At 38.1% G+C, this 25,642-nt stretch overlaps 1 pseudogene; it reads right to left on the reverse strand.

The window, feature by feature from the left end:
* Positions 1 to 3,025: 3,025 nt before the first annotated feature.
* On the reverse strand, positions 3,026 to 6,267 carry LOC140873925 (uncharacterized; annotated as a pseudogene).
* Between the last annotated feature and the right edge of the window lie 19,375 nt (positions 6,268 to 25,642).

A 25,642-nucleotide genomic window follows, 5' to 3' on the forward strand; every position in this document is an offset into this window, starting at 1 on the left:
TTAAATTATTAATTTAATGGTTAATATCTTTATATATTAGTATAATTAATGAGATATTGTTGATGTGACAATGAGCATTGGATTTATGGTTATGGTAAAACTCTACCAGTGTAACGTTGTTTCGTATTGAAAGTTGAGTCATTTTCGTGCTTATTTACATCATATTTCTATGGTTAAATCTCAAAAATACGGAGATGATATCTGAAAAATCGTTAAAAAATAGATTTCATGTGAGCAAAATTATTGAGAAACGTCATAAAATTTCAAGAAAGAACGAGAAAGTTGATCAAAGGCTACAGAAGAACCCCACGTGGACGTGGAGATGAAGATTCAATCCGCGCTCGAATTCATTCGCTCGTGCCCATGGGCGGCTCCAGCCTCCATGTAGGGAAAAGGAGGGCAGTTGCCCTCTCTTAAATTTTTTTTATGAACATACCCTTAGTTTTTTAAAAATCATACACATAAATAATTATTAATAAAATATTAAAATATTATTCAAAATTCTATACCATTAACCAACAACTCATGTTTGAAGAATGACAATAAATTTTTTTTTTCATCATTAATTTAATTCATTTTTGATGTTACTCCAACCAAAGTCTTCATCAATCAGTAGAACAGAAGATGAATATTTGAATCATATATACAGTAATTACTTATATTAAAAATATTATATTTTGTATCATGTCGGATATAGTTAGTACTAATTATTTTCAGAAAATTTCAAGTTGTAAGAGACATTGCTAGTTAGAACTGAAATTAAAAACACTATTTATATTCTTTATTATATTTTAATTTTTGTTATCAATTGTAAGTATTAATTGCGGTTTATCTTAAATTCGTGCAGAGTTCGTGTTGTCTACGGTGATACAGTACCAGAGACAACATGTAGCGAAATTAATAAAACATGAATAATTAACAAAAATAAATAACACAAGAAATTAATTTTGCACGAGTAAAAACTCGTGCGGGTGCCTTAGGGCTAAAGAATCATTAGAAAAGTGTAGATCAGTCTTACAAATTAATACTAGTGATTTTACGAAAAACAATAAATTCTAAATTTCTCAACAAATTGAGAAATAATCAAACTTGCATCTTAAATAATCATAGTATAAAATAAATCAGATGCAACTCTCGTAAGCCTAAAGACGAAGACCCAGTAAAGTCGTCGAACAATACTATGAACTAAGTGTTGTCTCTGATTTCTTCAACACTTACGGCAACACGGGGATAGTAGCAACGATGGCTACAAAAATATTGTTCAAAAATCTTCGAATTCTTCAACGTGATTTTTATCTTCTGAAGAACTGAATTGTTTGTGCGCGAAAAAAACTTTCGTATAGATGAGAGTACAAGTATATAAAGGATTTCCTTGTAGAGTCCTACACAAATAAGAAAACAAGTTTTTGTTAGAAACGTGACTCTTTTAAATATATCTTGATAATATTTAATAACCATGACACACATAAATTTTTTATCAAAATAATATTTAATCTAGGCAAATATGTATCTCAATATTTTTGATAATAGCACGTAAATATTTAACATATCATATCAAATCTTTTGTCTAGAAAGTCACATTTAAGACAAAGATTATCAAAAAATTAATATTTTTTTCATCGATGATTATATATATATATATATATACATATGTGTACTCTCCTTTAGATTTTTGTCATTTCTCGATAAAATCCTAGATTCGCCCCTACTCGTGCCCGCCCAGGATGGAAGAAAAGCTAAAGAAATCCCAACTGTCGAACCACGGCCAGCAGGTTTTTTTGAGAACAAAATATGGTAACAAATAAAAAAATTATTACTTTATGAGAGCTATATTACAATTATAGTAAGGATCCAAATGTGACTGACCCTTAGATAAGTACGACCGTTTAAATATTTTGATGTTGTTTCAGAAATTGTGGGGACATAGTAAATTATCATTTTTTTAAATCCTCCATGCTTCTTGTATCTCCCATTGCCATTTCAAAATCTTTAATTGTCAAGACAATATAGAAGACTCTTGGTGCATTTGGATAGGGACGTGATAATACTAAAAAATATCAGTTGACAGTGTTTTAAAAGTGCATGTGAAAAGTTACGAGCCAAAATCCGGTTTAGTCTATGCTATCCCATTCAGGCAGAGTGCCTGAATGAGAATCCAACGACCGGATGCAGGATATGAGTATTGTTTATGTTCTAGCATAGACTAAACCACAAAATTCATATTCATAACCGATGACAAATAAGCCCAAGATAAGGAATCGTTTGGATATAGATATTGTAACTTAAAAAAAGATTAAATAAGTTCTTTTTTTTAGTGTTTTATTGAAGCTATTATGACGTTTGGATAAATGTTGAAAAAATATTTTTATTTAAATTTTTAAATATAAAGCTCCTTTGGATACAAAAGGATTTCGCTTGAAAAAGTGTTTTTTTTTTAAGTTGGTTTTAAGAAGTGTTTTTTTTTTTTTCGTAAAAGCTATAATAATATTGTATTTAGATAAATAGATGAAAAACACATTTTTTAATTTGAGTTTAAAAAAACATTTAACAAATTATAAATATGAACTTTTGGAAAAACATTTATTTAAGCTGAATTTAGTGCTTTTGAAAGCACTTTAAATTTTCGAACACGTATAAATAACAAAGGCACTTTAATTTTTTTTATCTTTATTTTTGTCTATTAGCTTCTTAAATACACTAATAGGTAAAAGAAAAAACCCAAAAAATTAGAAATTCTAGCTTTTAAAAAAATAAATATTTTTTTAAAATGATTTTTGTAACCAAACAAAACAATTGTCATATTAGATTTCAACGACAAAAACAATAAACATGAAAATTATTTTATTAATATTAATCTTGTGACATTTTGATTAAAAAATATAATCTAGCATGGATTCGATCAAATTGTTCATAAGTTTGCTTCAAATATTTAATACCCTTATTAAGTCTACAAAATTGCACACAATTGCTGGATGAAATTGCAACAATGTAAGGCTTGATTTAACCGAAAAATAGACATGGGGACAGAAATTAACCAAAAATTAGGTAGGCAAATAGTCATCATATTTACTTCACAAAAAAATAGTCATCATATTTACTGACGAAGAAAAAAACAATGACCTAAGCTGCCATAGATTTTTCTTGTAGTTAAACACAGTGTGCATCCAAACACTCAACATTCGGTCCCAACTGTAAAGCGCAATTTCAAAAGATCGAGACAAAAATTATTACAGTCCATTTTCCACCAGTGTTTTGAGTTCCTCGTTCATGTGGTCAGACCAATGAGAGGCCCTAAACTTCTGAATTCCCATTTTTTGGGATGTCTGGTAAAAAGTTACCAAGTAGTCTCTGATCTAGAACCATGTTGGGTACCTGTAACAAAACATTATAAGCTTAAAGTAAGGACAAACTTGTTTGACAGGGTACAAGAGAAGTTGTTAGAAGTTAAAACTAGGCGTCACTAACCTTGTTACCAAAGTATATTTTGGAGTTATTAGCAATAGCTTCAATGAATTTGAGTTCCAAAAACTGTGGAGTAAGCATCAACTTGTTTGCTTCTGCTTCTTTCATCGTCCTTCAAGGTCCAACATAGAATTAAAATGGTTCTTTTTGTCATTTTTTGCGTAAAAAGATAACACGTGATAGAATATGTCAACAAGAAGTTTTGGTTCGATGATAATAGAAGTTGACACAATGTCCCAACATAAGACCATGAACATTCTCAGGAAAGTCCATTCTTCCAGAAGTTTCAGAATATGAAATGGAAGCAGGTATTTTTACCTGTAAAAGTTGGCATCGGCCAAGCTCTTTTCACGAGCTAAATATATTGCATTAGAAATTTCCTCGTCTCCTTGTGCTATCTTTCTCCATCAACTTTTGTTCCATTAGAATCTTACTAACATGTGCAAGTTTTTCAGTTTCGCTTATGGCAATTTTTTTATGTGTCTCTGCTTCCTTCTCAGCTACTCTCTGTTTCTCCATTGCAATCAATACCTATTATTTCAAACACGTTAGAACCAACTACAAGGTAAGGTTACAGGAGCTCCAATGTCCTACGGTTTCACCATCAATGATTTTCTCGACATAGTACATGTCGCCCGCAGGGCACTATCCTGCGGGTGATGTGTAACCCCATGATTGGTCAAAATTAGTGAGTTCCACGTGGGGCCCACTGATTTTAACAAATCATGAGCCGCCACGTCACCCGCAGGGCACTATCCAGCGGCCTGCGGGTAGCATCTACTCAACCTAGGGACAGACTCCTGAACACTACGTGGTGCAATATTGTCTTGATAAAAATTAAAGCAGATAGCTTTTAAATTATTAAGAAGATCAAAACATAGAGAGGATTTGGATGACACTGTACATGAATCAATTGTTTCTGAACTTTGCACTTCAGGACTATAAATCACCTATAAAATCTAAAAGATGCACCACCTTCCCCACCATTGTTAGAGTTTTCATTTTTGACTAGAAACTAAAAGTTAATATCCACCCAAAACATAAACCAATACATACCTTGGTGCGCTCCTCTTCCATCTGTACGAAATTCCGCCTTATACTATCTGGAATGGTAGGCTTCGTGACCCGCACACTAATAATTTCAATGCCAGGTGCATATCTTGTGCAGTTAGCCTGAAGAGCATCTTTCATTTTTTCATCGATCTGAAAAATTGAAACGTTAGTCAACTTAATCCTGCAAATTTCAGGTCCCAATAGTGCATTTAGTTAAACATCATTAGAAGAGAGAGACAAAGAAAATCATGAGTTTCTTTACTTTTATTCTGCACACCTTTGTAAGTTTCTTTAATTTTTTTTCTTCTGCACACCTTTGTTGTACAAAGGTGCGCTATTTACTTGAGCTCCTTCTATACTAATTGTTCAGGCAGCTTTAGATAAAATTTATATTTTCACCCACCACAATAATTGTATCCAATAATGCCAGTCCACTAAACTATGACACTAATTTCATAACCCTCCCATTGAATGCGCATTTGACAACGAATCCGTCCAATTAGATCCTTACTATGAAAAATCCATGTGGGTGAAGAGTCTTAACAAAGGAAAAAATATGAGACTTCTTGCAAATATATTCAACCTGTCAAGTCTTTTAATATGCTCTTGAATAGGCAGTACAGTACCAAATGCAACTAGTCTAAGGAATGTTCAAGCAAAATACTCTTCAAACTTACATTCATGGGTATAACTGGGGGATTCAATAAGGGAAAATCACCTAAAAATGCCCAATAATATGTGAAACATCACTATTGGCAAGTTCACCTTATCAATCATTTTTTTAAAGGTGGGTTACCTGATCAAACATGTCGATATAAACTTGCTGAAGGGAATGACCACTGCAAAACTGATTGATCTCGTGATGGATCTTGTCATATATCCATGTGTTGTCGTATTGGACACCATAGTTGAGCATTGTGTCATATACATAGTCCTTATGAAGACGATTAACAACCTGAAGGATTCTAAGTAATATCTATTCGTGCAAATCATAAGTTAAAAGAACTAAAATAACAAAGATAATAGGATCACCTCTATCTTCTCAAAGTTAATCATCACACCTCCTTTCGTTCCACAGGGAATATCCCTAACCTGCTCAATATCATGAATATATTATATCGCGATTCTACAGAACTTGAGAGTCTCAGAAACTTGTTTCCATCAAAATAAATACAAACAAACAAGACAGAGGGGGAGGGGAGGAAAAGTTTCCAAATCTGTCTGTAAGGTCACTTGAATAGGCTCAAAGTGAGTTATAACAGGCATTTTGAAATGAAAACCTTCATTCAAGAGATGCAAATTAGAAACAAGAAAATAGTCGAGACAAAGCTTTTGTTTTGTGTATGATGCATCACTTGGTGGTGGATGAAACAGGAATCTACCTGGATTTGTAATGGAATTTTGAAGGGCGCCTCCAACCCAATAAACCCCAACGTGACCTTCTGGAACTTGATGCAAAATAGAGAGACTTTGCATTAATGTTGATTGCGACGGAATTATAATCTGCAAACAATTTGATGTCATATGATGTGTTTGGAGGCTCACGCATAAATTGTCAGCCTCATTTCTACAGCTTTAAATCAGTAATCAGAAACAATAAATGAGAAAGTAATATTTTATCGTTCTTTCACATACAATCCACTTCATATTTGAATTAAGTTGAACTCTAAAATTACATATTGGAAGAGGAAAAGCTTCCTTCACGGTGGCACACAGCCGTGTCCACCATAGAATCCCAAAGCTACCAGCCATGAATAAAAAAAGAATGATAGTGCAATACAGAATCCAACAGCCAACCTCCCATTTTTAGTTTCATCATTTAAGTAAATGAAAGCATTGTTGGAAATTGTATTATTGAATGAATTACAATTGAAATGGGCTTGGAAGGGTTTGAATTAATTAATCCAAATTGTTTGTAAAAGCCTTGTCCAAAATATTACAAAATTCAAAATTTTGGTGAAATAAATTGGAGGAAAATGGGGAAATGGTAGTCCCACATTGGAACAACTCCAATTTGTTGTTCACCTTAATTAGTCCAACATTGGACTATGGGATTGGGCCTTTAGGGCACCGGATATTTTGTAAAGGGACAAGACGCTAGTCGATGCAACAAACACACACGCGCGGCCGGCCGGCTCGGTGGGGTGTGGTCTTCTGATCCGATTATTTGTTTTGAATAAAATTTATTTTGTTGGAAAACGGTGTTCAGATCAATTAGAATTGATACCCGTGGCAGCGGGAGTTTAAAAAATTTATTTTATTAATATGGAACGATTCCATATCTGGGTATCAAAACTTTTACGATTAAATTTGTGTAAGTAAAATAAATAATCACTATTAAATATTTTACCTTTGTCAAGCAAAAGTTTGATTGTGGACTCCAACAGAATTTAATCTGCTCTTTTTGTAAATCCCGGGAACTGATGGCGTCACGATCTTTCTCCGGAATTAGGTCCACGAATGGAAAATAGAAACCCTCTGATTGACTGCACTAGAAATCAATCAGAAGTTTGCGTAGAGAATAAACAGATATGATCTGTTAATTCAGAATTGTAATTTTTCACAAAAATCACAAGACTGAATTTTCTCCGAAAAGGGACAAGGATTTTCGAAAAACCCTTAGAAAATAATATGTGGTGTTTTCGAAAATTCTAATAATTAATTGCATGCAATTTTCGAACACTGCACATATATTTATAGATAATTTCTAGTTATAATTGTATCAGGACTCTAACTTCTTAAAGCCCACAATCCATAACTTAAGCCCAACAAGCCAAGCCTGTTGTTATAGAAATTAATATAAAATTCATCGTGACTCCGATTGATAAACTGATTTCACAAATATGCACAGAAACCATTTCTGCATCTTTTAGAGTCAAGATAATTTTTCTGAATCCGAATTCAGTGATTTCCAAAAATGTCCATCCCTATGTCATTTTAGGAAATCCCACTCCCTTTAGTTAAGAAGTCCAACTTCTCTTTCATTAAATTTAACTCTTTAAATTTAACTATCTATACGGGGTTTTAGTAATCCATTACTTGTGTAACCCTCAATGGTTCAAGAATACAGCTAGCCGTGGGCTCACAACTCCTTGTGACTCTGAACAACAATTTCCGACTTACCCATCGAATCATGGTAAGAGCGCCTAGCAACATCGCCCCATGATTTCCTAGGTATTACTGATAGTGCCTGCAAGAACCAGTAGATTTTGGTTAGCGTACAGTACGGTCCTTTCATCCATATATCCCGATCGAATCAACAACCATTGGTGCATCGAGAGTCGTTCGAGATTCGATCACTATGCATAACATCTTGGAGATCAAATAGTGACATCGCATGTGTTACTAGGATAACCCATTAACCTAAAACACATCATGTACTCTGGCTAGAGATTCGTCACAATAATATCTCCTCAGATCGCATAGGATATCCACACTCGCAAGTATGTGGTGAATCCTTGACAACAAAGCATCGACTCCTATATGTGTCGTAACTGTAACCAATCCCGACACCTGATGACCCCAATAGAGTCGGTAAACGAGTCAAAGTACAGTACTAGCATATAGAGTCTCAATGATGTTTCAAGTAATAAGGACTAATGGTGTACAACCAAAACCGCGGACTTTATCCACTCGATAAGTGATAACCACTTGGAAAGTCAGTATAGGGTAGTTCGATCATTCATCATATGAATATCCATTTGCATGCTTTGAACATCTCTATGTTCCATACCAATGAAACGTGGTACTCGGCATCGCAAATGCTAGTCTCAATCTCGAGCGATCCTTATCCTTATTTGCGGACGGCTCAATTGACTAGAAACAGTTTAGAATATACAGTGACTATAAGATGTGTTTCATGATAGCCATCCCCATGTGCTACCACATCTTACATACACTATAGTATATTCAAGGTCTTTATCAAAACAACAATAGTATATCAAAATATAACATTATGAAGAAAGACAAAGTCAATGCCATTATAAAAGTGTAAATTATATTAAACAAAAGATTGTTTTACATAGAGTCATAAAAGCCCTTAGCCACAAGTTGGCTAACCGGGCACCCACTCTTTCATATTTAAAATAATATTTTATTATTTTATGGAGTAGGCCCGAGCGGTAAAATATTACCGCGCGGGCGCAGCACCGCACATGCAAGACAGTAAGTTCTGCGCCCGCGCGGTTAAAAATTGCCGCGCGAGCGCGGTACCAAAATGACGAGGCAGTGTGTTGGCTTAAAGTTGGGCGCTCGCGCGGTAGAAAATTACCGCCCGAGCGCACCTTCTGCATAATGAACAGTCACGACTGTTTCTGACATTTTTCTGTCATGGGTTGCATCCTTACGCCTTCAAACGTGTTGTTTCGTGTATAAATATATATATGGTGTTTATAACATAGAAAACAGACACAGAAACATCTGATAACGTAGATTTCAGATTTCAGATTTCTCAAAATCTCTCCCTCACTTTCTCAAAAGAAAAGTTAAAGCATATTTTCGTTCGTTGAAGTTCGGGATATTTGCAGTGCTGCTATATCACGATCGAAAGTCGTTGTATCTTAGAGACGATTGCCGCTAACGTTTAGCACTTGGAACGAGCAATTTCGTCTTGCGGATAGAGAGTTTCTGTTGATCATTTTCGTTGCTGTTGATTGCTTCCGACATTGAAGTTTTCAGAATTCAAAATACAACCTACTAACAATCGCAAGACGAAATTCTTTGTATTTCCCGGATTCTAAAGATGTTTACCGTTTCATTCACTCCGCTCGCTTCCGCCCCCGCTCATGGAGAAAAGCCGCCAAAGTTTTCTGATGCCGACTTCAAACGTTGGCAGCAGAAGATGCTGTTCTATCTGACCACCCTTAATCTGTCTAGATTTCTCAAGGAGGATCCCCCCGTCGTCGTTGAAGGCGATTCTGACACACAAAGAAGGACAGCAATAGATGCATGGAACCACAACGATTTTCTCTGCAGGAATTATATTCTGAATGGCCTCGACGACACTTTCTATAGTGTCTACTCCTCTGTGAAGACGGCCAAGGAATTATGGGATTCTTTGGAAAAGAAGTACAAAACTGAAGATGCCGGCATATAGAAGTTTGTAGTTGGCAAATTTCTGAACTTCAAGATGGTAGACTCAAAACTGTAATGAGTCAAGTGCAAGAGATACAAATCATCTTGCATGACTTATTGGCCGAAGGAATGAAAATCAATGAACCATTTCAAGTCGCGTCTATCATTGAGAAATTGCCTCCACTGTGGAAAGACTTCAAAAACTACCTTAAGCACAAACGTAAGGAGTTGAAACTTGAAGATCTTATTGTGAGGCTTCGCATTGAGGAGGACAACAGGAATACTGAGGCCAAGTCAAGTAAAAAAATGATGGAAATCGAGGCCAAAGAAAATCTGGCGGAGTCTAGTACGAGTCAAAAGAGGAAGCGCCCCCATAATGAAAAGCAAAAGGGGAAAGCGAAGAAATTCCAAGAAAGTTGCTACAACTGTGGCAAACCGAATCATATGGCAAGGGACTGCCGACTTCCAAAGAAAAATAACAAAAATCAGAAACCAAGGCAAGTGAACATGGTTCAAGAAAGGTATGTACCTTTAGCACTTTCTGATATTGATCTTAGTGCTGTTATATGTGAGACCAACATGGTGGATGATCCAAGAGGATGGTGGATCGATACCGGCTTTACGAGTCACGTGTGTGCCGAGAAAGACATGTATTCCACCTATGCCACCGTTGGTGATAGAAAGTTGTTCATGGGAAACTCCGCAACGTCTGAAGTTGCTGGAGTAGGAAATGTGGTATTGAAGATGACCTCGGGCAAAGAGGTGACGCTCAAGAATGTGCTGCATGTGCCAGACATTCGGAAGAACTTAGTTTCGGGTTCTCTTTTGAGCAAAGCTGGATTTAGAATGGTTTTTGAATCTGATAAATTTGTATTAACAAAATCCGGTGTATTTGTTGGAAAAGGGTATCAAGATAGTGGTCTCTTCAAATTGAATGTAATGAATGTTATCCGCCCTGAGGCGAAGAATAAAGATATTCGTTCTGTTTACTTGACTGAAAGTTTTGATTTATGGCATGAACGATTAGGACATGTTAACTTCAACACGTTTCAAAGACTTGCAAATTTCAATGTAATACCTACGTTTAAAAGAAATTCACAAAACAAGTGTGAGATTTGTGTTGAAGCAAAAATGGTTAAAACTCCATTTCATAATGTCACGAGAAGTACTACGCCACTTGAATTAATACATACTGATGTATGTGATTTAAAAATGGTACAAACAAGAGGTGGAAATAAGTACTTTATAACATTCATTGATGATTGCACCAGATTTTGTTACGTATATTTATTGAAAAGCAAAGATGAAGCAATCGAATCTTTTAAGAAATATAAGACTGAGGTTGAAAATCAACGAAGTTCAAAAATTAAAATGATTCGAAGTGATCGAGGTGGAGAGTATGTGGCTCCTTTTGAAGAATTTTGCTCAACTTCGGGCATCATTCATCAAACGACGGCCCCTTACTCACCTCAATCCAATGGCGTTGCAGAACGCAAAAATCGAACATTAAAGGAAATGATGAACGCGTTGCTAATAAATTCTGGCTTACCTCAAAATATGTGGGGTGAAGCGATTCTCTCAACAACACACATTCTAAACCGGATTCCAATCAAAGGAAAAGACGAAACACCATATGAACAGTGAAAAGGTCGTAAACCTTCTTACCAATACCTCAAAGTGTGGGGGTGTTTGGCGAAAGTAAAGGTACCTAAGCCAAAAAAAATAAAAATTGGGTCTAAAACGGTTGACTGCATATTTATTGGTTATGCATACAATAGTAGTGCATACCGATTCTTAGTGCATAAGTCAACGAATCCTGATATACATGAAGGCACAATTATGGAGTCAAGGAATGCTGTATTCTTTGAAAATGTCTTTCCATGTAAAGAAAAGAAAGAAATAAGTTCGAACAAGCGAACTCATGAAAACACAACTGAAACTCCACAAAACAACGAGGAAGCACGACGCAGCAAGCGTGCAAGAGTTGAAAAATCGTTTGGTCCTGATTTTCTAACATACATGTTAGATAATGAACCAAGAACTCTTCAAGAGGCTTTATCAAATCCTGAGGCTCCTTTTTGGAAGGAAGCCATACAAAATGAAATAGATTCCATAATGCATAATCATACATGGGAGTTGGTTGATCTCCCTCCGGGATGTAAACATTTAGGATCCAAGTGGATTCTTAAAAGGAAATACAAAGAAGATGGATCTATAGATAAATATAAAGCTCGACTCGTGGTTCAAGGTTTTAGACAAAAAGAGGGATATGATTTCTTCGATACCTACTCTCCGGTTTCTAGAATAACATCCATTCGTGTTCTCATAGCTATTGCAGCATTGCATGATCTTGAGATTCATCAAATGGATGTTAAAACTGCGTTTTTGAACGGAGAATTGGATGAAGAAATATATATAAAACAACCAGAAGGGTTTGTTGTACCCGGAAAAGAACAAAAGGTGTGTAAACTTGTCAAGTCATTGTATGGACTTAAACAAGCACCTAAACAGTGGCATCAAAAGTTTGACACTGCAATGTTGTCAAATGGTTTCACAATAAATGAATGTGATAAATGTGTCTACATTAAAGGTACTACAAATGCATATGTAATTGTTTGTCTTTATGTAGATGACATGTTAATCATGGGTAGCAACCATGAATTGATTGTGAAAACCAAGAAAATGTTGAGACAACATTTTGATATGAAGGATTTGGGATTGTGTGATATAATTCTAGGGATTAAAGTTTCTAGACTTCCTGCTGGAATTATGTTATCCCAAACTCATTATGTAGAAAAGGTTCTTGAACGATTTAATGCCACAAATCATCCTACGGCTAGAACACCTATGGAATTGGGTACACATTTAGCCAAAAATAGAGGAAAACCTGTTTCACAAGTGGAATATGCAAGGGTGATAGGAAGTTTGATGTATTTAACTAACTGTACCCGTCCTGATCTTGCATATACCGTAAATAAGCTAAGTCGATTCACAAGTAATCCAAGTAAGGATCATTGGAAAGCACTAATGAGAGTGCTTGGATATTTGAAATACACTTTGAGTTATGGACTCGTGTATACAAAATATCCTGCGGTCCTAGAAGGATATTGTGATGCAAATTGGATTTCTGACACAAAAGACTCCAAGTCTACGAGTGGATATGTGTTCACTATCGGTGGAGGAGCGGTGTCATGGAGATCCTCTAAACAAACTTGTATAGCTCGATCGACTATGAAGTCCGAGTTTATTGCTCTAGATAAAGCTGGAGAAGAAGCCGAGTGGCTTCGAAACTTTCTCGAAGATATTCCATGTTGGAATAAACCGGTGTCTTCCATTACGATTCATTGTGACAGTCAGTCAGCAATAGAAAGAGCACAAAGTAGTATGTACAATGGTAAATCTCGACATATTCGTCGGAGACATAATACCATAAGACAATTGATCTCGAATGGGGTTATTTCGGTTGACTATATGAAGTCAAAGGAAAACCTTGCGGATCCGCTTACAAAAAGTATAAATAGAGATCAAATGTACAAACTACTTGGAGGAATGGGTTTAAAATCCACAAAATAAAATATTTATAGCGGTAACCCAACCTTGAGAATTGGAGATCCCAAAACCTTGGTTCAATGGGACAACTAAGTTATAAATATTAGTTTGAGTACTTGGAAAAATTACTTACTCATTCCTGGAACATCCAAGTTGACATAACCTGCAAAATGTGGTGAGGTTAAGTTTTTCTTTTAATGATTTCTATACCTATGAGATGGAGTAACGCAGGATACTCTTGATAGGAGATCAACTATATAAGTGCAAAGTATTGGCCGCTTTGATTGCAACATTTATGAATCTAAGATATGGTCCAGGACCGAAATGGACACAACGTGAGAACAAAATATGTAAGAGTATTGTTATGTAAGTACTATTGTCTTGGTTTACACAAACGGTTGACTAGTTCAAAACATCGTGTTACTATGCAACTAGTAAATCAGATAGTATTTTACTACGGTAGGTTCAAAGCCACAAGCTACCTATCCTGATGTAACAATAACTCAAAATGATTTTCTAGTGAGAATGTTACTATACGTGAAATTCATTCATGTGGGGGATTGTTGGAAATTGTATTATTGAATGAATTACAATTGAAATGGGCTTGAAAGGGTTTGAATTAATTAACCCAAATTGTTTGTAAAAGCCTTGTCCAAAATATTACAAAATTCAAAATTTTGGTGAAATAAATTGGAGGAAAATGGGAAAATGGTAGTCCCACATTGGAACAACTCCAATTTGTTGTTCACCTTAATTAGTCCAACATTGGACTATGGGATTGGGTCCTTAGGGCACCGGATGTTTTGTAAAGGGGCAAGACGCTAGTCGATGCAACAAACACACGCGCGCGCGCGGCCGGCTCGGCTCGGCTCGGCGGGGTGTGGTGTGGTCTTCTGATCCGATTATTATTTTTGAATAAAATTTATTTAAAATAATATTTTATTATTTTATGGAGTAGGCCCGAGCGGTAAAATATTACCCGCGCGGGCACAGCACCGCACATGTAAGATAGTGAGTTCAAAGCGACGTGCGCCCGCGCGGTTAAAAATTACCGCGCGAGCGCGGTACCAAAATGGCGAGGCAGTGTGTTGGCTTAAAGTTGGGCGCTCGCGCGGTAGAACATTACCGCCCGAGCGCACCTTCTGCAAAATGAACAGTCACGACTGTTTCTGGCATTTTTCTGTCATGGGTTGCATCCTTACGCCTTCAAACGTGTTGTTTCGTGTATAAGACTATATATATGGTGGTTATAACATAGAAAACAGACACAGAAACATATGATAACGTAGATTTCAGATTTCTGATTTCTCAAAATTTCTCCCTCACTTTCTCAAAAGAAAAGTTAAAACATATTTTCGTTCGTTGAAGTTCGTGATATTTGCAGTGCTGCTATATCACGATCGAAAGTCGTTGTATCTTAGAGACGATTGCCGCTAACGTTTAGCACTTGGAACGGGCAATTTCGTCGCCTCGACTGTGTTGATCATTTTCGTTGCTGTTGATTGCTTCCGACATTGAAGTTTTCAGAATTCATAATACAACATACTAACAAGCATCAACTGTCACAGTGAAATTTAAATCCACTTAGCAGCTTCCAAACAGATTGACGTGAACCTGGTCCCAATTCTTAAACCCTAAGTAAACTCCTAGCTACTCCACCAGCATAAAACTACACAAACTCCAACTGCAGGGGTGGTTTTAAGAAGCCAGATACATCGAATTCCTTCTTTCAAAAGTGTTTCACATCCAAACATCTATCACACGCTTTTAAGAACCAGGTATTCTTGCCCATATCAGACACTGCTTCAGGTGATCCCATATCAATACATTTCCTGGTATTGTATTAACCACGTTAATGGTAAACGGAAATTTTACAATTAAAATAAATAATTATCTTCATTTCCCTTTCCCACAATCGAGCTAGTATACATTCCTCGATCGCACTAACTTCGAGATGATGAAATTGAATCCAACAGCTATCTTCCAACCAATGATTGTTGGAACATTCAATCTCAAAACAACGAGATAACCTAACGAAAGGCGCCTTGTATTCCTTTTAAGATAATAACTACCAAAAAAAAAAAAACATACACATGATTTAACGTATTCTAATTTCTAAGTAAATTTGTTACCATGCTGCAGATGGCGATGAAAACCAGTAGAACAGTCGTTATGGCGGTGAAATCTCCGCCTCCGCCTCCACGCGGCGGTTGCCTCGGCGGTTCCATGTTGGGAAAGGAGATAGAGGATTGTTGGGCACAGGGGACTGATGGGATATCAGATTGTGTGTAGCAGTTATCTCGTCACCCCACCCAGTTATATCTTGGAGCAAAAGCAAGCTTAATTTGATAATTTCCCATTTTTGGCCAAAATTTAATATAAAATATATTTATTTATTATAATATACAGGTGTATTGAAATAATAATAATAATAATAATAATAATAAAAACTTAGACATTTTATTATGGGTTTTCAAATCGATCACGATTATCATTATGTCTGTATAAACTTGAAAATGAGTGAATTTGAAATTCAACTAGCATAAATTCATATAAACAACCAAATGGTTTTGAAATACACAACTTCAACTCTCTCAAGCCAAACTCAATCTTAGGTTGTGTTTGTATTGGAGATTTCGATTTGTGAGATGATTTAAATGAGTGACCAATGGTTATGATCAGTCCAAACATATGAAGTTTATGTTTGATCTCATATTAATTTTTAAAACCAAGATAGATTAAACTAAACTTGACTAAATGAATAAGTTATCCGTAAAACTGATTAACTTTGTTCTTACATACATTGAAAAATTATACTTATGACATAAAAATAATATTTTTCATTGATCAAGTCAAATCGAAGATTTATCTCACAAAAATAATCGTGAGAAGGTCTTATGGAAGTTTTTATGGATTTCACACGATTATGTTGAAAAGTTTAATTGTAGTTGTAAATTAGAGCAAAAAATGAGTACATGATTGAGCAAATTTACAAGTAATTTCCAATCTTTTATTCTAAACATTAGTTAGAATATCATATGAACACGATGAATGTGAAATGCTGATTTCAAATCAAATCTCCCCGTGACCTATTTGATTCAAATGAAATTTTACGAATTTAAATTATGCATGATTTGAAATCACTATTCAAGAATAATTTCATCTCATAAATAGAGCTCGTCAAATAACTTTGAATATTTTTTAAAATATATTTGAACAAATTTATACATTATAAATCTAGCTTTATATATCAGTCTAGCTACATGACGCTAGCATCGAATTTTCCTCGGGAAGGATTTTGCTGTCATTACTATCAGGTATGTTTTGATTTAATCAACTAATGGAAATTTTCAGTCTGTAATTAGTCGATTAATTTGATTAATTTTTAAAAATTTGGGGATGACATTTTCAAGTCTATTTCGTGGCTTTCAATTTATCGTGTTTGCCACAAGGTTGGGACCCACGAGTGAGGGGGAAAAAAACAAACAAAAAAAAAAGAACGAAAAAAAGTAGGGCACAGTGGCACATCATCAGTCCATCACGTTGGACCGTTGGTTATTTGTACCAAAAGCTATGTGAAATATGAAATTTATGATTCATCTTTATGAAACTAAATGGGTGTTTTCGTTCGGTGGCTATGATATTTTAGTTCGAAAAAAAAAATGGATGTTTCATGCTTTACTAAAATAAATAAATAAATAAAATGTGTGTCTCAACTCTCATGCTAGGTGTTTTTTTTAATATAAAAATTACATGATTTTTTTTTGTATATCGATATCGTGATTGAAAAATCAGTTACACAAAATCTCTTGCGAGACTATGTCGAGATTAATTTTTTGAGACGAATATTTTTCTCGATCCGACTTCATAAAAAATATTATTTTTTATGTCAAATACATATTATATATATATATATATATATATATATATATATATATATATATATATATATGGATCGGGTCACTCGTCTAACATATACATAAATCTCTTGTGAGGCTGTCCACTGGAGACCCACTCACGGTTTCTGCTCACCCTAAATAGCATTACATTTATATATATAAACTAACAAATAGATGAATTTAAAACAAAATTGAAATTATAAAGTTTTTAAAACATTTTTTAAAACCAAATTGAATATATGATTTTTGGTTGGGAGTGTTTCTTTCTTCCCCTTCAATATGAATTGGTCACATCAAAACATATGAAACTTGCTAAAGTTGTTATCAATAATATATACAATTACTACAATTACTAAAGTTGATTGGATGTTAGTTATTATTAAGCTTGAGACATCTAAATTTGGGTGTCGTGATTAATTGTTTTCTTACAAAACAAAATATAATTTTCTCTCAAATTACAAAATACTCTATGATGATGTCGGAATTTTACCTCGGGTTCGGTCTGGTAGAATGGATCCTCCAAATCCTTTAGAAAGTAGGTCGAGTCGGGTATGGCGAAACTGCACAAGTAACAGCTAGGTCAAAGGGACGCCGAAGGTGTTTTCGGCGTGACCCCTCCGATGCCTAAGTCAGTGTCTTGAAGGCAGAGGGTATGATTAATGCGAAAACTGAGAGATATGAGTGCGTGAATGTAAAAGTGAGTAATGAATAATGAATACAACCATAACAGTACCTGTATTTATAGGAGAAAATAGAATAAGTTACCTAGTAGAATTATAACATATCCTGGACTAAGACTCTTCATCCATTGGACCCTTCTTAAGTTTATCTCTATCTTGTGAATATTTGAGAAGATCCTTACTTATCTCACATATATCAGAGTCTCACTCGAATTATAAAAAAGATGCGTACGGCATACTAGGCCCAGCCCTGGTCGGCCCATAAATACCAGTCCTGGTCATATCTAGTAGACCCATTATAAACGGGCTCGGGTTGAAATATTTTCTCGGGGTAACAATAGTACCTCCCGAACTGGTCTAAAAGAAGAATGAAGTTAGACTAAGAATTTAATCCGAACCCCGATCTATGCACGTGTCATTCGACCAGTTCAGAATTTAATTCATGCAATGTGTTTCTTTTGAACGGTCTAGATCAGGATCCGCGTGATGTGTTTTTAGTGAACGGCTCAGATGTCCTATGACGGTTCTTTTCCCGAAGCCAAAAAAAACATGGCTTGTCCCGTCCCGAGCCGTAGATCATGTTAAAAATCAACGGTCCAGTCGATTCACCACCTCTATATATATACTAGGCGGTAAAAATTTATTTTTTCACCTTTCACTCTTGTACTGTTACGCTGCAAAAATTTCAAGAGCTCGCCCGACCCGGACTACTGCTTCTGTCTTGTTTGTGTCACTCCCGAGCTACAACTCTTTCACCTGTAAGTCCTACCGTCCTTATACTAGGTTGATTAATATGTCCTCCCCAGACGAGACTTCTGTTCGGGAAATAGTAGCCTTTTTTGAAGCATCCAATTCTCCCTCTAACAACCCCGAGCCCTCCGATTCCAATAATCCAAGCTCAGAGCTGGATCTGTCGGAGACTCGTATAGAAAAATTAAAGTGATTGCACAAACTCAGGTCGGATGAAGCCCGATTATCTGCCAAAGGGAAACAATGGTATGAAGTCTTGGCCTCCCATCTAAGTCCAGACCTAGGTCCCCTCATTAGGGAGAAATCGGGAATGCCCAATACCTATGATCTTATAATCCCGGGCCGTAAAGACCGGGCTCACAAACCCCCTCCTAATTTCTTGAGCTTCAGCCTAGATCAAATCAAGATGGGTTTAAGATTTCCAGTCCCGAACTGCATTTCCTACTTATGTCAATACTTTTGTGTGTGCCCGAGTCAATTATCCTCGAACTCTTTTAGTTCAATTCTATCATTAGGTGTACTTTTCTGTTTCTTCCGAATTCCCTTAGACATAGGAAATTTCATTTACTTCTTGCAAATTAAGAAAACCGCCCCGGGCCGCTTCTATATTTCCATGCGACCTGAATACCCCTTTCTGAAGGGTAAGCCTAGCTCCCACAAAGGCTGGACAAACAGATACTTTTTTGTCAACCCCAACCAGCCATGGGAATGCCGGTCTAACTGGGCTATGAACTTTACCAGTCCTGAACTGCCAGCTTTACCTACTCACAACTTTACCAATTTTATCAATACCATGTCTGCGCAAACTTTTGATATTGAGAGCCTGATTGAGGAGGATCTGCTCTATCATTATGGCTTCAGTGGGAAGGGAGTAGAGATCCAAGGGGATGTAGGTAGTACCCCTGCACCCGTGCTATCCTAATCTTAGACTGATTCCCATTATGCCTTTGATTTATCGTATTTTTATATATGTATATATATTTTTTTATTTTTAGACGACATGATCAAATCTGCCGCTATGCCTGCCAACTTCAGAGCTGCACTGAAGAACTTGAAGAGGAAGAAAATAGAGGACAGTGAGGCCAGAACTCATCCCGAACCTCCTCCCACTGAACAGTAAAAAAAAAAATCTTTCAAAACCAAGGAAAAACCCAGCACCAATCTTCTCGAGCTTGAGCAGCCGTCCATGGTTTCCTCGTCCCGAGCACGTGGCAAAAAACCCATAATAGAGTTCGGGTCCCTACCTGACGCTGAACCTCAGGGAATGCCCGATCAGCCCGGGGTCCCAGAGATGTCATTTTTCTCGAAGCCCGACCCCCAAGAGTGCCTAGGCATAATGCAGAACCTGATTTCTCGTTCTGATTTTAAAATCCTTCAAGGAGTGCCTACCTTGGAAGCTGAACAGAACTTCGCTCTTGCATCCCTGCAGGTATATTGCATTTTTCGATCTTACATTGTATACGGAGCTGTCATGTACCGAGCTGGGTTTTAACCTTCATGTTTTCACAGGCTCTAGCTTGGGGAGGGGAGATCACTAGCCGAGCTTTCAAAGACCGGGAGGAACACAACCTGAACCAAGAGGCCTTCGTTGCTCGGATTTCTGAGCTCACACGAAAAACCCGGGAAATGAAGGCTGATCATGATGAAAAGGTGACCGAGATGAGGGTGGAGATTGAATCCACACGGGATGCTCTGGAGGCTGCTCATAAAAAGACTGTCGTGCTGGAAGTGGATAAGATTGAACTAAAGAACCAAGTACGGGCTCTGACTCGGGAACTTGAGGCTGCGAAGGAGGTCGGGAAAAGAGAATTCTTGAATTCTGCCGATTTTGCTAACGCCGTAGCTGAGAAGGCGGCTACTTTCTTTGATGAGGGTTTCAAGGGGTGCTTAGCCCAGTTCAGGGCTAATGGGTACTCAGAAACCGAGCACCCGCCCTTTTCCTAGATTGTACCAAGGCTCTAGATGACATGCCCGATGAAGACTCGGAGGAGGCCGAGCAAGAGAGGCCGGAAGATCCCGATCAGAGCTCAAAGTCACAGGATGCCCCCGCCCTTTGATTATTTGTATAAATATTGTTTAAAAACATGATCTAAATGATAGACCCTGCGAGGTCATTGACTTCGGTTGTTGCCCAGGTAGGGCTGATACATTGTTTACTCTTTCACATATGAATGTTTTTGCCCAGTTCAGGTTTATTTAAGAATTTTCCTTTTCTATCATGGTTTTACTGTTATAAATGTGCATGCAAATCCAGCCACAAAATTTATCAAGTATAAATCCTTTAAGGGCCCGACCTACATATATATCCGGACTGGTTGAATTCCAGTTGAGTCAAACTTTACCGTGTAAATTACTGAAAGCCCGTACTAAATATACCCGGACTGGCTGGATGACAAAACCACACCCTTAAAAATTTTAAGGACTTATCCTATATGCACTTGGACTGGCTGAATCAAGTCATAATTAATCCAGTGTATCCCTAAAACCCGAGCTATATGTATCCGGACTCGATGAGTGAGAATTGAATTCCGACCTTCAAGGGTGCCTGGACTAGTTGGATGCAAATTAGTACCTTTTCTAAGCTCTTTAAACTCTCATGTGACCCTCGAGCTTGAATCATACTAGGATTTTCAATTACCCAGCAAAATGTGGGTGTTAGTATTGCTAATTACTAATTTTAAGCACCAGACATGTTTGGGTTTTGAATTCCATTGGTGGGCCACTGAGGTGGACTTTGTGTGCCAGAACTGCCTGGGCTTTTAGTTCCACTGATGTGGTCCTTGCGTGCCACTGAGGTGGACTTTGTGTGCCAGACCTGCCTGGGCTTTGAATTCCACTGATGTGGGCCACTGAGGTGGACTTTGGGTGCCAGACCTGCCTGGGATTTGAATTCCACTGATGTGGGCCACTGAGGTGGACTTTATTTGCCAGACCTGCCTGAGCTTTGAATTCCACTGATGTGGGCCACTGAGGTGGACTTTGGGTGCCAGACCTGCCTGGGCTTTGAATTCCACTGATGTGGGCCACTGAGGTGGACTTTGGGTGCCAGACCTGTCTGGGCTTTGAATTTCACTGATGTGGGCCACTGAGGTGGACTTTGTGTGCCAGACCTGCCTGGGCTTTGAATTCCACTGATGTGGGCCACTGAGGTGGACTTTGGGTGCCAGACCTGCTTGGGCTTTTGAATTCCACTGATGTGGGCCACTGAGGTGGACTTTGTGTGCCAGACCTGCCTGGGCTTTGAATTCCACTGATGTGGGCCACTAAGGTGGACTTTATTTTCCAGACCTGCCTGGGCTTTGAATTCCACTGATGTGGGCCACTGAGGTGGACTTTGGGTGCCAGACCTGCTTGGGCTTTTGAATTCCACTGATGTGGGCCACTGAGGTAGACTTTGTGTGCCAGACCTGCCTGGGCTTTGAATTCCACTGATGTGGGCCACTAAGGTGGACTTTATTTTCTAGACCTGCCTGGGCTTTGAATTCCACTGATGTGGGCCACTGAGGTGGACTTTGAGTGATAAGTTCCATAAAACAAAATTGACTTTTGCATTTAAATTGTTCCCAAAAATTGACGCCAAACAGGACTGACCGTAAAGTAAATAAACCAGGACTGACTTTTGCAAAAGATTGAAAAATAAATAAAAAGAGAATGACTAAGTGGTTATCCAGCTTAGGGAGCTATAGCATGATGAGGCCCGAGCTGAGCTACTAGGGATAGTATTTTTTCAAGTGTTGAGCATTCCATGGCCTTTTACCCCTCTTGCCTTGGGCATCTTCCAAGTAATATGCAGCTATGCCAGCTTTTCCTATCACCTTGAATGGGCCTTCATACTTTGCCTCTAGCTTTCCTCTTTCCCCTGGATGTTTTATCTTTCGCATAACCAGATCTTCCTCCTGGAAAACCTTAGGGTATACTCTTTTGTTATAGGCCTGGGTCATTCGTTTGCGATAGGCTGCGAGCCTAATTGCAGATCGGGACCTGTGCTCCTCAAGTAAGTCCAAATCCATTGCTCGCAGTTCTTGATTGTTTGGGCCGTATGCCATGATCCTGGCACTCTCTTGTCCGATCTCTGCTGAGAGGACAGCTTCAGTCCCATACACCATGCTGAAAGGGGTTTCACCCGTACCGGATCGAGTTGTAGTTCGGTAAGACCACAACACTGAAGGGAGCTCGTCTGCCCACTTGCCCTTGGCTGCATCCAAACGTGTCTTAAGGGCTTGGACTATCGTTCTGTTGGTAACTTCGACTTGTCCATTCCCTTGAGGGTATGCTACAGAGGTGAAAACTTGTTCGATCTTCATTTCCTGGCACCATGCCCGAACTTTGGATCCACAGAACTGTCTCCCATTATCTGATGCCAACCTGCGAGGGATTCCGAAGCGGCACACTATATTTTTCCATAGAAAATTGATCACTTCATTTTCTGTAATTTTGGCTAAGGGCTCGGCTTCAACCCACTTGGAAAAATAATCGACTGCGACCAACAAAAATTTTCTTTGTCCTGTGCTAACAGGGAATGGCCCCACAATATCCATTCCCCATTGATCGAAAGGACAAGCAGCCACCACTGCCTTCATGTATTCTGCCGGCCTCCATTGTAGGTTAGCATGTCTCTGGAAATTATAACAAGAATTAACCAGATCTGCTGAGTCTTTCCGCATGGTTGGCCAGAAGAATCCTGCCAAAAGTGCTTTTCGAGCTAGGGCCAGACTGCCCAGGTGACTGCCACAAGACCCTTCATGAATTTCTCGTAAGACATAATTGGCCTCATCAGGACCCAAACATTTTAACAAAGGCTGAGAGAAAGATCGTTTAAACAGAATTTGATCGATCACGACGAAACGGAGAGCCCTTCTCTTAACTTCCTTTGCTTTCTTATTATCACTCGGTAATTCTTTCTTGATTAGATATTTGTGCATATCATATCGCCAGTCTCCTTCCGGTACCTGAGCTATAATTTCATCCAGAGTTTCTAGTTGCGAAACAAGTACCCGACCTGCGACAATGGGATCAGATCGGTTACTCAGAGCACTGGCTAAGCGGGCCAAGTGGTCTGCCTTCATATTTTTAGCCCAGGGGATGAGCTCTAAGTTTAACTCGGTGAACCCTTCTTTGGCTTTGTCTAATGCTTTGATATATCTCAACATCTTCTCATCTTTACATTCAAATCTTCCGTTGCTCTGTTGGATTGCTAATTGGGAATCGGAATACAGATTAGCTCGGGAGATGCCCAAGTTTCGTGCTGCTTTGAGCCCGAGCAATAATGCCTCATATTCTGCTTCATTGTTTGAGGCCTTGAAGTCTAACCTGATTGAAATATTAGTTTCTTCCCCCCAAGGCGAGATGATCACAATTCCAGCCCCGCATCCGGACTGACATGATGACCCATCTACGAAAATCTTCCATAATTCTTCTTGTTCTAGTTGTACTGTCTCTGCTAAGAAATCAGCTAGGGCTTGAGCTTTTATGGCTGTCCGGGGCTCGAATTTGATGTCATACTCACTCAATTCTGTAATCCATCTGATAAGTCTCCCTGATGCATCTGGATTAGCTGCAATTTTTACCAAAACGCTGTTGGTGAGCACCGTGATGCGGTGTGACAAAAAATAAGGACGCAATTTTCTCGCAGTGATAACTAAAGCTAAGGCTAGTTTTTCCTGCGTTAAATAGTTGATTTCAGCTCCCTTCAAGGCATGACTCACAAAGTACACAGGCTGATGATTTATTTCGTCCTTCCTGACTAGGACTGAACTGGCTTCTCGGTTGGTCACCGCCAGATATAAGAACAATTCTTCCCCTTGGATAGGCTTATTCAGCACGGGCAACTGCTGTAAGTAAGCTTTCAAGTCCTGGAAAGCTTTCTCACTTTCATCATCCCATTCGAAATTTTTCATTTTTCGTAGTGCCTTAAAGAAAGGAAGGCTTTTATCTGCTGATCTGCTTATAAACCGAGCCAATGCTGTAATTCTTCCTGTTAGTCTCTGTACTTCCTGTATATTCTTGGGGGAGCTCATAGTAATGATGGCTTGGACCTTTTCGGGATTAGCTTCGATTCCCCTTCTTGTAACCATATAACCCATAAACTTTCCAGCTCGGACTCCGAAAGTACACTTGCTGGGGTTTAGCTTAAGCCGATAGTGCTTTAAAGTCTGAAAAGTTTGAGTTAGGTCGGTAATGAACTGGTCCGCAGTACGAGTCTTGACCAGGATATCATCTACATAGACCTCGATATTTTTCCCAATTTGCTGCTCGAATACTCTATCCATCAACCTTTGGTATGTAGCCCCTGCGTTTTTGAGTCCAAACGGCATGACCACATAGGAATAGGTTCCTGTTGATGTGACAAAACTGACCTTGTCTTTGTCCTCTTTTGCCAAGGAAATTTGGTGATATCCTTGGTAAGCATCCAAAAAGCTAAGTAATTCATGCCCTGCAGTGGAATCGACAAGCTGGTCTATTCTAGGTAGGGGGTAGCAATCTTTAGGGCATGCTTTATTCAAATCTCGAAAATCTACACACATACGCCATTTTCCCGTAGATTTCGGGACTAAGACTATGTTAGACAACCAGGTCGGGAAGTGGATTTCTTCAATATGCCCAGCCCTGAGTAGCTCGTCCACCTACTCCTTTATTACTGCATCTTTTTCAGGACCGAAGTGCCTTTTTTTTTAATAATAGGGCGACAGCCCTTTATTACATTGAGCTTGTGCTCTGCGATTTCCCGATGGACCCCTACCAGGTCTGAAATGACCACGCGAAGACGTCTTTATTTTTTGCAAGCATTCTAGTAGTAGTTGCTTCACCTCTGCTTCAAGGGTACGGGAAATTTTTACCATCCCCGAAGGAGGAGAGATAATTATTTCTTCAATTTCTTCTTCAGCGCTGACAGATGTGTCTTCTATCAAGTTGACTTTTTCCATGCCAGCAAATCCAGGTCTGTCAACATTATCAGTCCTGGATACTTTTTGCTCTATTCTGACTTCCTCCACATAACACTTTCGTGCAATAACTTGATCACCTTGCACCTCGCCGACCTGATTGAAAGAGTGGGTGCCCGGATAGCCAACTTGTGGCTAAGGGCTTTTATGACTCTTTGTGTAAACAATCTTTGTTTAATATAATTTACATTTTATTAATGGCAATGACTTTATCTTTCTTCATATTGTTATATTG

Source organism: Henckelia pumila, chromosome 1, assembly GCF_033568475.1.
Source record: "Henckelia pumila isolate YLH828 chromosome 1, ASM3356847v2, whole genome shotgun sequence".
NCBI classification, from domain to species: domain Eukaryota; kingdom Viridiplantae; phylum Streptophyta; class Magnoliopsida; order Lamiales; family Gesneriaceae; genus Henckelia; species Henckelia pumila.